At 45.5% G+C, this 13,863-nt stretch overlaps 1 pseudogene; it reads right to left on the bottom strand.

Annotated features, from left to right (window-relative positions):
• Window positions 1-3,478: 3,478 nt before the first annotated feature.
• On the bottom strand, window positions 3,479-7,480 carry LOC146174866 (uncharacterized; annotated as a pseudogene).
• Window positions 7,481-13,863: the final 6,383 nt, after the last annotated feature.

Genomic DNA, 13,863 nt, shown 5'->3' with positions numbered 1-13,863 from the left:
AAAAAGTAGGGCACTAGCTATTCAGTTATCAACGAAAGCTTCATTCCTGATCTGCCTTTTTCACTTTCGGTATAGTTCCAAACTGTTTCTTTTGCATCAAATTTATCCAATTTTCACCTTCTGTATTTTTCACCTGCTGCTTACACTATTTTTTCTTCATCCTTGTGAACAGCATACTTACTGGTTACTTTCCTAGTTCTTTTCCTCTATTGTGGATAAACGCTTTTTAGGTATAGGTATTTAGATATTTTAGCTGACCATCTGTTACTCTCCAATTTCCTCAAGCGTTCCTCATATAATATTTTACTCTGAGCTTCCACAACTTGAAAGATGCCCAGTTCATATCTCCCTGTACCGCCGCAATTGTGGTTTTGGTATGGGCACCCAGTGCCAATCGTCCTACGGCTCTGACTTACTTTTATAGCCGACGGTATATCTGCCTTTAGGCACAAAACCGCTCGCTTTTCCGAAAGCAAGCATGGGTGTCATAATTCATTTGCAGATACCCTTAAGCACCTCAAACCTGTTGTATCCCCACAATGCCCTATGTTTTATTATCGCGGCATTTATTCGCCTTTTTGCCCTAAGTGATTCCTCATGCTTTTCAATGTATGCCAATTCACCGTTTACTCATTACCCGCGATATTTAAAATCTGCCAATCTGGCATTTCATGGTCGTGTATTTTAAGACTCTGATGTCAAAATTATTGTTAAAAAGAAAAATAACATTTTCAGACCCGACTTAACTGCGCTTAAACTGAAGCCTAGAGCGTCCCCTTCATCTCCGCAATACTTAACTAGAGTTTGCAAGTCTTGCTATCAGGTAACAGCACAATATCGTCTGCATATATTAAACCAGGGAGGCACTGCTCTATTGCCTTCCTGCCTTATCTTTATAACAGGTTATAACCTAGGTTACTTTCTTGTATTCTCCGTTCCATATTTATTATATAAAGCATCAACAGCACAGTGATGGAGAAAAGCTCGTCTTAGTCCTTTGCATACCTTGAGAGCTTCCGTACTTCTTATCGCTTCTCAAGTAATTTCTACTTTGTTATCCCGGTATATTTCCTCTAGGAACTGTGTTGTCTCATGACCAATACCTTCTTTTAATAAGTTCCGCAGGAGCTCCCTGTTTACGTTGTCGTTCGCCCCGTATATGTCCACCAAGGCCAAATAAAAAGGTCTATTTACCACTCCAGATATTCCGATGCATTGGGTAAGCATGAACGCGCTTTCAACTAAGCGCCTACTATTTCTGAGCCGTTCTCAACTTTTCCGAGTATCTTCTTACATTCTGCTCATGTATGCATCTTTAATTTTACAACCTACATGGGCAACCTGTATATAACGGATGTTATGTAAACGGTCTGCAGGATTCTATGTGAATTCTGTCTCCTTCCCCTTTATAAATCAAATTCCTTTTACTCTACCGCCAGCTGCCCGGTATTTGTTTATTCGTTATGACTGTTTCCAAAAGCTTTTAACAACGTTTCCTTACTTCTTGGACGAAGTTCATTATTCGGCTTCTTCGGAATTTATTCTACTCATGTAGATGTGTTTTTAGGAATATTTTTCTGCCTTTATCCAGATTATATTGGTCATTTCTAAGCCTCTTTGTATTCGGCTATCTTGTGACGCTACCTGAGTGGCGGAGATTACCCTATCGTCGCCCTTAAATGACTCGTGTATAACTGATGTAATGTAGTTAATTGCGTTGTCTCCATTTAAACAATTTTTCTCGTTATCTTCAATCCGTTCCTGCTTTCTTTGATTTTTTTTACCTAGCCAGTTTATTTGGTTTCAGAGTTTTCTTGGTCCACCTCTAGTAGCATTGCGGATTTCAGCCATGCAGCGATCGGCAAACGGCTTGATGTTGCTTTGGACGAAGGCCTGTACATCAAGTTTCTTTTGTCGATACGATTCCTATTTTTGGTCTATTCTCTCCATAGATACCTGTGCTTTCTCTTCCTCTAGGTGTTCACTTGAAGCTGCCCGTCGTTGATCAATGGCTTCCCTCATTTCATTATTCTACCAGCTCCATGCCTTCCAGTTTCCAATACAGCGGTTTGTTACTTTAACCTCCCTAATGCTTCTCCTTATGAGTAGTTCTACCTGTTCATAATCCCAGTCCTCTACGAGGCGTTTCTCTATTGCTTCCTCTATGTCTGTTGCTATCTGCGCTATTTGATCGCCCTTTAATTTTGCGTTTACGTTTTGTGTAAGTTCCATATCTCTTTTCATGAAGGGCCCCATCTGCAGATTAATACGTTTATGATCACTTCCCAGACTACACTCCCCTTCTTCGTCTATTTCCATTTTTGTCACCTTTGAAATACATTCCCTGCTACATTAGACAGTGTTCAATGGTCACCTGCCTGTTGCGGAACTCCCACGTGATTTGTCATTCACGCTTTGTTTGTCTATTTACTATAACTAGGTCGTGTCGCTCACAAAACTCTAGCATTAGCTTCCTGTTACAATCCGTGTATCCATCCAGATCGTCGATTTGGCCGTTCATGTCCCCCAGCAGAATATCGGCCCCGACTCCAAACTGGCTTATATCGTCACTGAGACATTCAACGAGATCCTTGTTTTCTTGCTTGCATTACTGTCTTGTTCCCAAATAAACTACCCCTAGCCATGTCCTTATGCCGGCAATTGTTCCTGATACCCATATGTGTTCTTTATAAGATGATTTTATTCTTTGCCAATTTGTTCCCTGGTGTATCAACATACCTACCCCTCCACCTTTTTTTTTCATTCTCTTTCTGTTACACCCTTGCCAGACGTAGCCTTTTATACACGGCGGATCTTCTAGGTCCTGAGATGAGTCTCGCATAGAGCGTACACACCTATTTTGTCATCCTTCAACTGCTGTTCTATCCCTAGCCATGTCGTGTCGCGTTTGGTCCCTTGCCGGACGCCGAGCGCGGCCGGGCAGCGGGCAGGAAGGACCTGAGACTGGCCCCGGTCCCGGCACGATAACAACAACCCTTTATTTCACGCAAACAGCATCTTTCTATAGCGAACGCTCATGTGACCAGTGACGTCACGGACAATGTTTCAGGCATCCGATAACACAGACACACGACACGAGGCACAGGCGCTATCAGCACATCTTCCCTTTTCTCTGAAAAAATACACCGGCATTTGCAACAAACTTAGCACTGCCACCAACAAAGGATGAACACATTTTTAATGGATGCAACCAATGCCCAAAACAAAATACCAGTCCGTTACTGAACCCATATCGGTCTGGCGGTTGAACATGACGGCCAAATCGTGTTCTATATCCACGAGGGCTAGTTTGTGGCAAGGGGGTATTAGATGGATCGGCAGATGCCTTCGGTTTAGATGGATTAGTTTCCTGTTCCATTTCTGCCCAACTATCATATGCCTGCGCAAACTCATAGCTACCTCCTTCTTCCTCGCAGGCATTCTGCTGGGAAACAAAGCGAACCAGAAATTTCCTGTTTCTTTCTAGAACTACACCCGTAGAAGTTCTAACTACATACGACCTCGGACGTTGTGCAGGACGTAAGACTCGCGCTTTCACTTTGCAGTCTGTCACCCATACTTCCGCTCCTGATTTGAGGACTGGCAGCGGAAGAGCCCTATGACGACTATTAAAGTACCTACGCTGGCGCTGTCGGATGGTTACATCGCGATCTCTGAACTTTTTCAGGCTCACCCTCTGGGGCAGAAGGCTCTTGGGACGGACAGGGACTGTTGTGCGTAGCCGCCTGCCCATCAAAAGTTCTCCAGGGCTTTTTCCCAGTGGCCCTGGGGTGTCCCTGTACGCTAGCAGCAAAAGATAGGGGTCCTTAGCTTTTATAATCAGGCTTTTAATTGTTTGGACCATCCTTTCTACTTCCCCATTTGCCTGAGGGCATCTGGGGCTCGTCGTCACATTGCGGAAGCCATAGTCGCGAGCAAACGACTGAAATTCCTGATATACCAATTGTGTTCCATTATCCGAGATGACAACCTCTTGTATGCCATGTCTTGCAAAGAAACTTTTGAGGTGAATAATGACAGTGACACGTTGTGTCGAAGATAGCAAGGCTACCTCTGGGTATCTAGAAAAATAATCTACTACCACCAAATACCCCACTATATGGCAGAGATCAACACCTAGATTTTGCCAAGGACGCTGTTGAGTGGTTGTCTGAATCATTGGTTCCGACTTTTGTTGCCTGTGTTCCGCGCACACTGGGCAATCAGTCACCAAAGCTCTCAGCTGGTAACTCAACCCAGGCCACAATTACGGACACTTTGGCTCGAGCTCTGCATTTTTCGATTCCTTGGTGACTCTCGTGCAAGCGCGTCAAGACCTCTGCGCGTAATTTTTGTGGAATCACCAGCCGCAAACCTTTGAGTAGCACGCCTTCAGCGACTGTCAGCGTTGCTCTTTCCTGCCAGTATGGACGCAAGACCATCGACAGCGATGAGAAATTGGACCAGCCTTCCAGGCTGAATTTTACGAGAGCTTGACAGACTTCATCGGCTGCTTGTTCAGCTTTGACTCGTTCACAAAGGCTAGCCTCGACATCATTTGTCAAACAGCCCGAAAAAAATTTGGCGACTTCGCCAATACTCAGCGCATGAGCATCAATTTGGTTTCCCTGAAGTGGGGCTCTAGACAATACATCTTCAGTAACGAGGCTCTTACCCGGGACATGCACAACCGTAAAGCTGAACCGCATACGTCTCATGCGAAAGCGCTGAATACGAGGAGGCAAAACATCTAAAGATGATTTTCCCAACAACGTTACAAGTGGTTTGTGGTCGGTTTCAAACAAAATTTCAACACCTTTGATCTACCCTTCGAATCGTTCTGCCGCCCAAGTCATTGCCAACGCTTCCTTCTCAATCTGAGAGTATCTGGTTTCGGCAGGCGTCAACGAGCGTGACACAAATGCAACAGGTCTTCTTTCATTGTTTGGTTAAACTTGTATCAATACGGCCGCCATACTGAATGGTGACGCCTCAGCGGAAAGAATCATAGGGTACTTTACATCATAGTTTGCCATGACGCGATTCGAAGAGATAACGTCTTTGACGTACAACAGCGCTTGCTCTTGGGCTGGTCCCCACGTCCATTCGGAACCCTTCAAAAGCAAGTGACGTAAAGGCGTCGTTTTCGAAGCCAAATCTGGTATGAATTTTGCCAGATGATTAGCCATGCCGAGCAGCCGTCGAACGTCAGACACGTTAGCTGGCGTCTCCAGTTCTTTGATAGCATGAACTTTTTCAGGATCCGGCATGATGCCATCTTTACTTAGCACACAGCAAGAAATGTTATCTCAGTTACCCCAAAGGAACACTTTCCTTTGTTTAGCGTAACACCGGCACTGGCGAGACGATCTAAAGTTAGACGCAGGCACTCGTGATGTTGAGCCTTGACGTCGCCAAAAATGAGCACATAATCTATCAGGTTTATCATGCCTGGGATTCCTTCAAGTATCTGTGACATTTTTTTCTTAAAGATCTCGGGTGCCAATGCTATTCCAAACCGCAGTCTTTGAAAACAGTATTGCCCAACTGGCATTATGAACGTAGTTAACAACTGGCTTTCGGGCGACAACCTAATCTGAAAGAAGCCAGATTTGACGTCCAACTTCGAAAACACAGAGGCGCGACCTAAAAGACCGAGGCTATCATCCACAGTCGGCATGACATAGCGCTTGCGAAGTACACTTTTGTTTAATTGAGTCATCATCATCATCATCAGCAGCCTGACTATACCCACTGCAGGGCGAAGGCCTCTCCCATATTTCTCCACTTAACCCGGTTCTGTGCTATCTGCATCCACTTGACCCCTGCAAACTTCTTAATCTCGTCCGCCCACCTATCTTTCTGCCGCCCCCTGCTACGCTTTCCTTCCCTTGCAATCCAGTTCGTTACCCTAAGCGACCATCGGTTATCCTCTCTTCGCACTACATGTCCTGCCCATGTCCATTTCTTCTCAAGTCAACGCAAATACGAAGCGCTCCAGATTGTTTGAGTACTGGCACAATTCCTGCACACCATTCTGTTGGTTCTTCTACTTTTCGGATCACGCCATCGTGCTCCATACGCTCGAGCTCTTGCTTAACTCGGTCACGCAAGGGTAAGGCTATGCGACGCGCAACATGAATTGCAAAAGTTGTCGAATTCGGCTTTAGTCTAATTCTGTATTCTCCTTATATCGCTCGATAACCACTGAAAAGCTGCGGGTAGGAAGCTTCGACTGCTGTTGCGATACTGACCAAGTCCGCAAATTTACTAACTTCCAGAGCCTCAAGCGCTGGGAGACCCAAAAGTACAGAGCATAATGGTGAGACCACGCACACGATTTGCTCTACAGTGTTTTGTTTCCACTGGATAGTAGCATGAAACTTTCCCAAAACATTCAGTGGCTCATTCGACGGGCCTGTTAGGATTAGGTCGCCCTTTTCTAGCCTGGTAAGTAAACCGGGAAACGTTAAGGGCACAACAGAAACTTCGGCACCGGAATTAACTTTAGCGAACACAGGAGTGCCGTTAATGACGACCTGTACATACCGAGAATTAGAGTATGCCCCGTTCGCGCTAACGAAGTACGCCCCCTTGTCCATATGGAGAGAAGAAAGTTGTACCTTCTTTCCATCCCGTGAAGCCTTTTTTCGACATACAACTGCGAAGTGTCCGGAACAACTGCAGTAGTTGCGTTTGGCTGCTTTTGCTGGGCGCGAGGCTCTGGGGTGCGCTCCTTGACGCCAGTTGGGGTATGACCCGGGGGTACCTGGTCGGTAGGACTGGACTCTGGGTCGCGGACCTTGTATTCCAGATGAACAGTTCTTTGACCAGCTGTCCGAGTGCTCTCCTTAGAAATACTTTCTGGGCTGCCCTTGCTTGCTAACCGCGTCAAGATTGCCGGTCACCGTTACCAAGGGTTCGTCGCCGGTTTCTCGCAGTTGCAGCTGCTGTCGTTGGACGGTCTCCTTTAAACGAGCTTTTGCCAAAGCGCTGGGGAGAGTGAAATTCGCATCCAATTTAAGCGACTCAGAGAGCTTAGCGTTCCTGAGGCCGACCACGAACCTGTCGCGAATCATGCGTTCTTTTTCCTTGTAGTCGCACCGATCCTCCATCGTGTGCCACGCGGTAACGAATTGGTCAGGTTCTTGAGTGCGACGGTGAAAGCACGCGCTTTCATAAACAAGGTTCCTTGCGACGACGAAGTGCTCGTCGAACTTCTTTTTGAGAACTTCATATTGCTTCTGTTCTTCTTCCGGTAATGAAAAAGTAGAGATTTCTCTTGCTTGCCTGCCCATCGTATAAAGTAGCGTCCGGACCTGTGCTTCTTCATTCCACTCATTTAGGTCCGATGAAGCGGTAGACATCAAACAGTTGGATCCAAGAAGGCCATTGGGACGTCCGGTCGAAGTAAAACCTTGGCGGAGCTGGAACCTCGAACATGCCGTGGGAGGGCTTGACTGCGTTGTCCTCTGACATGACGCCCGTTGACGAAGTTAAGGCAACGCCCTTCAAAAGCCGGAGGATCCCACTTCTGACACTATGTCGCGTTTGGTCCCTTGCCGGACGCCGAGCGCGGCCGTGTAGCGTTTGGTTCCTTGCCAGACGACGAGCGCGGCCGTGTAGCGTTTGGTCTCTTGCCGGACGTCGAGCGTGGCCTGGCAGCGGGCAGGAGGAAGGAACTGAGACTGGCCCCGATCCCGGCACGATAACAACAACCCTTTATTTCACGCAAACAGCATCTTTATATAACAAGCACTCATGTGACTAGTGACGTCACGGACAATGTTTCAGGCATCCGATAACACAGACACATGACACGCGGCACAGGCGCTACCATCACATGTCGTTTTTTTTCTACCTCCTTGCATGTTTATGTAGTTGATACTAGTGTTAAATCTCTACGTACTTTTTTTTCTCGACCTTCTCCTTGCCATTTTTGGGGGCTCAGCCTCCGTTATTACGCTTTCTTCTGCTTCACTTCTAACTACCCCGGTGGACGGAGCCTTCGCGGACCCCATAAAAAAGCTACAGCCCTGCCTGCAGGCGCCAGCCGATCTCTGCTCCCAAGCTTCTGTTAAAATGGATGCCATATCGCTAAACGCCCTGCAAAAACCTGCTTTATGCACCTCACTGTTTACTTCAATCACTTCGAAACGCTTCTCCAGATTTAACCTTCTTATGTCTTGATTAACTCTCACCACGTCCTTTTTCGGCTGTCTGATCTCAGCACCTCCGGTACTGTGCATACAAATATCTGCGCTTGCTGTGTTATATCCCTGATATCGTCAACTCCCCTAGCTAAATTTTCCACCACTCCTGCAGCGTCACCATTTTGGACATCGTTTATTCCCGCGGCTACTATCACCATATTGCTCTCTGCGGAATATTTCAAAAGCCTATTTTTGCTCTCTTTCAGCACTGCCCTCATTCTAATCCCTGGGAAGGCTCCAACACTCGCTTATCATCCTTTACACGTTCCATGATATCTCGCCTGCACCTACTCATATTGGAATCCGCGGCGATAAGCACCTGGGCATTCCTTCTCTTCCTCCGAACCATTGGCTCCTGCTTTCGGTTATCTGTGTCCTTGTCTGTGGGATTTTCATTCTTCCTTACTTCTTACTTTTTCCCCGACTTCTTAGTAGCTGCTTCCAAATAACTCTGTCGGTTCGGATCCGCCTGACCTACTTTGCTTATGGCTTCAATACTAGTGCTGGTCCCATCCACGTTGCCCGCTCTAGAATGTTCGTCCTCGTTGTTTCCAAGGACAAAATCCGCCTGACTTACTTTCCTTACGCCTTTCATGCCAGTGCTGGTCCCAGCCACGTGGCCCGCACTGGAACGTCTGTCCTCGTTGTTTCCAAGGGCAAAGTCGGCCATTTTGTTTCCATTTTAGGAAGCTGTCCCAGCAGTATCTGATTTTCTGACGGATGGATGGAATATGAGCGTCCCGTTTGAAACGGGGTGGTAGCAATAGCTATCATGCTCATTTTCTCTCTCCATGTTAATTAATGGTTAAATTTGGGTAACTATACCATCATTCTATTTATTAAATTCCTGTTTTTACATTACTAATATTATGTCACTTCTCTGATTTTAAGCCACCAATCTTCCAGTCGTTCTTTGCAAGCTTTTTTACAGTGCCCCCCCCCCCCCCCCTCTTTTTCTCGAACGGGACGGCGGGGTGGCCTAGTCTCCAGATCCCCCGCGGCGTTTCTTTCACAAAGGCGCCAGCTGCAAGGTCGCGTCGCAAACACGCTGAGGAGAGGAGGCAAAGACAGGCGCTGTGTGAGAGGGTTTGGGGACCAGCGAGTGGAGAGAGTGTGTGTTTTGAATGTTGTATTTTTATTTGGCGTAATTAAGGACCTGGGTCCAAGATTATTCCCAACCCACTGGGGTTGTGGCATGTTTTTAAATAATTTGATTGGCTGCTTCATTTTCGGGGCGGATCACCTAAGGTGACCGCTCTTGGGTCTTTGTTGATGTCCGGTATCAAAAAGCGGTCCTCGGACCACGTTCGACAGTCAAGATTGAGGCTCCGTGCTTAGCACGTATTTACACCCCCTAGGCTTTGACCGAAACGCTCGGTAGGAATGTAAGGGCCTGCAAAGTGACTTCTCTGTGTCAGAGTCTTCATTTTCTTTTAAGTTACAGTTGTCTATGTGACTTGTTGCTATAGCTTTGCCTTTGTATACTATTTTGCTTCTGTAAATATATATCTCCTCCTGACCATCATCAGATCATCGTCTTCTGCTTCTTACCTGCCGAAGACACCGAAATATCACTGCAACCATGACAGAGGGCAGCCTTGTCTTAATCCTCTGCAGACTTTTACTTCTTCCGTACTTCTTATCCCTTCCATGTAATTTCTACTTTGTTATCCCGGTATATTTCCTCTAGGAACTATGTTATCTCATAACCGATGCCTTCTTTAAATATGTTCCACAGGAGTTCCCTGTTTACGTTGGCGTACGCCTCGTTTATGTCCAGGAAAGCCAAATACAAAGGTCTATTTTCCACTCTAGATATTTCGATTCATTGGGTACGCAGAGCAGGCTATCATCTAAGCGCCTACCATTTCTAAAGCCGATCCGAAGTTTCCGAGTATCTTTTTACTTTCTCGCATGCTTGCACCTTTAATTTCACCGCCGGCATGGCCAACCTGTACATAACAGATGTTATGTACAGGTTGGCCTTACAGCGTTTTACAGCGCCTTACAGCCTTACAGCGCTAGCTTGTGGTAGGCATAAACATGTGCCGGGCCGCCGCAAGCTAGGTTACCGCAAGCCGTTTTGAATGCTGTGCTGTGACGTTTCCTGTTCAAAACAACGTCTTATTAAACTCGAGTGCTTTCAAACGCTGATGCAAGAAGCATGTTACGTTGCATCAAACCTACCATACAGACTCTCAAATCATGTGAATTCTGCGCCGGTGATTACATTACACAATTGAACATGAGAGCTTATCTTGGAAGTTGAAGTGGTGCCCGTTTTAAGCGAAATTTTATGCAGGTCATTTGGTCGAAAACCTTTGGGCATATTAGTTGTAGTAGTAGTAATATTATTCGGCACCGCGTGTAGAAACTGTCTGGAGCATCGTAAAAAATCATATACTGGTAATTTCTGGTTTTAGTGGTTGATGATTGATAAGTGTGATATGCGATGTAAAAGTAAAAAAATCATTGCAAATAAATAATTGATGAATGAAAGTAATGAATAAATGGAAAAAGGGTGATATAGAACTGTCGAAATTTTCATTCTGAAAAGGCAATGCATGATGATTCCACTAGAAAATGTTTGTGTGGGAGATTGATCAATCAAATAATGGAATTGATCGAAAAATAAAGAGTTTGAAAAAGAGCTGGTTATTTTAAAAACTATGGAAAATTACAAGCTGGCGAATGCAATTACCGCGAATATGACCGGTTAGAAGACCGTAACCAAACAAATCCTTTTTCATTAAAACGTCAAATAAATAGTTAACATTAAGGGGGCACTTAATATCCTCATATCCTCGGTTACGAGATGACGTGATACTGTTCCACGAACTACTGACGGTATTTTTAACTTTCGAAAGTTTGTAATATGTTTCTATATATCTTTGTTTGTTATTTATAGATGAATATTTACCATCACAAAACTTATGCTTTTCATTCCGAGCAGTTGGACATCTTTGAACCCCTTTCTTGCAATTTTTTATATTTAATTATTTTAAGTACTCAACTGATTGCCCACTCTAAATTTTCTTCATTTTCATCATCGAACATTGGTTTTCACTGTGATCATTCGACACCTTTGAAGCCCATATTTGTCCATTTTTTTAATTTCTTCAGTTATTTTAAACTTAATGCGCCAATCGTCATCGATAAAGCTGCATCCATGGGCCAGTGTGTTAGTGCTCCTGAAGAGGAAGACGTTCGTAGCATGACGCTCCGCTGCAAGTTCATCCTGAGCAGCTGGATCCATCTGGGTCTCCGGAATAAATGCACCCTTAAAATTGGTGCGGGAGCCGTGCACGTTCCCATCCATCCGGAAACTTTGAAGCCCCACATCGCCCTCTGCGGCCACCATGGCTGGAGGAGACCACCTCGATATCGCCGCCCTTCTCTACCATGATCCTGTGTTCTAGCTTCGTACAACAGCGTAATTCATGGCTCATGAATGTCATCATCATCATCAGCCGGACTATACCCACTGCAGGGCAAAAGCCTCTCCCATATTTCTCCAGTTAGCCTGGTCCTGTGCTATCTGCATTAACTTGACCCCTGCGAACATAACATCATCCGCCCAACTAACTTTCTGTCGCCCCCTGCTACGCCATAGCCCGAGCTGATGCTGCCCGCGTTGTTGCTCGCAACCGACTCGCAGCCTTTCAGCACTCCCAGAAACGTCATTATGATTCCTGTCATCGCAACACTGAATATTCTTGCGGCTCTCTCGTGCTGCTTTGGACTCCAGCTCGCCGCGTTGGCCTCTCGGAAAAGCTTTTGCCCCGTTATACAGGACCCTACCGTATTTTACGACAAGTGACACCAGTGACATACGAAATTGCGCCCTTGCATCCCGCCCGCCATGCCTCTACACGACGCACCGAGACGGTCCATGTTGCACGCCTAACGCCGTACTACATGGACTCTGGTTTGGACGCTAGTGCGCACTGGGACGGTGCTTTTCAGCCGGCGGGGTAGTGTCACATTAGGCCGTGCATACTCATAAAGAAAGAAGAAGAAGACTCTCGTGAGTTTGAGAGAAGACGAAGTTCAACAGCGTCGGCTGGTGCCTGCAGAAAACGTCTGTTTGTAAGCCTTATCTTCCGTGTTCGCCCTCTGCTACAAGCTCAACTACCCCGTAACAATATGATTGGGCGCATGTTACTGTACTGCAGTGGAATGGGGAGACGTTTTCTTGGCGATCACGCCAATGGAATGTTAAGGGTACTGTGCGAATCTGTCTGCAGTGAAGTGTTGTATCGCGATTAATAATCTTATGAACAGATAAATTTGGGTGTGCTATCGGTATCTAGTTTTGATAATCTTATGAAACATATAAATGCGGGTGTGCTATTGGTGTCTAGCTTTGGCACGAGGTTTGAAAATGATTTCATTTGTGTGCGCCTAGCGCAACAATTGTAGTTATAGACTAAAAAGTGCGCGCAATGGCTCCGGACAGATTCCAACATATGTGCCAGTGTGACGTGTTCAGAATCGCATAAATATGAACCATATTCCATTTCTATTCGTACATTGCTGGTTTATAATACTTAGCTTAGTGATGGTGGATCAACAAGTGTCTTCGAAAGCAACCCAGTGTGTTGTTTGTTTCGAATGCCGGGAATTAGGCATGTACTTTCCAGGACAGTATACTCACTGTCTGGGTGGCGGCGAATTGGTAAGGTGTTACGTTTTCAGGTGAGTGACTGTCATGAGAATATGTAGGCAGGTTGTATTCCAAACTTCTGACTCTCAAAGCTTAGTTTCATTTTCGAGGAAGACAACAATCATGTATGCTATTTAGATCGATCTGGAGGGAGTGCTGTATAGGAATCCTTATAGTTATTTTATGATAAGTCATGCTACCATCAGAAAAAAAAACTTTTACATGTAACAGTAGTACCTGAGTCTTTTATATTGGGATAAAGAGCAATTGGCCAAGTACTGATCTTTGACGCACCCCACAACACTTGTTACGCATGAGCTTTCCGCTATATGTAGACCAGACGCAACCATGAACTTACACTAAAACTGAAACATGGCACGGCCGTTCCGCGACGCAACGGGGTTCAAGAACTGCAAACTAGATGAGAAATACGGAATGCCGACAAAACATCTTTCTTGAACTGCACCGCACCACCATGAGGCCGAACGTTTGATGTTCACATGCACGATTACCACGCAAATACTCGAGAGCAGAGCTATAAAAGGTAAAATGTGAGCTTTCGCTATCTGGAAGGAACCAGTCTATGGCACTATAAATGATACGTTTTCTATTAAAGAGCTCGAATGCTGTAAACCTGGTTGCAAATAGTATTACAGTCATTAAGAATTTCAATGCTCTGAAATGTTTTGCTTTGGAAATGAGCGGGGACACCAACGATGCGTGAAGTAGAAGTCGGTAACAAAGACTGCGTAGAAGACGTCAAGGTAGCATAGCAGCTCATTTACGGCCATTTTAAGGAAATTAAATAAATTTAATTTACAGGAATAAAGAAAGGACAACAGGGAAAAGTCTTTCATTTGGAGGAAGACTCATCTCCCTTCGCAAGCGTAGGAGTCCTTGACAAATGGATTTTGTTACCACAGTAGCTCAAGCGCCAAACTTGTTCTCAATTAAATGAAGTCGTTCGGCGATATGAGGCAGTGA

The sequence above is a fragment of the Amblyomma maculatum genome, chromosome 11, assembly GCF_055883805.1.
Source record: "Amblyomma maculatum isolate TAMU_Amacu chromosome 11, ASM5588380v1, whole genome shotgun sequence".
NCBI classification, from domain to species: domain Eukaryota; kingdom Metazoa; phylum Arthropoda; class Arachnida; order Ixodida; family Ixodidae; genus Amblyomma; species Amblyomma maculatum.
Note: the sequence above shows the minus strand (reverse complement) of the source record. Positions and strands in the feature narration are given on the sequence as shown.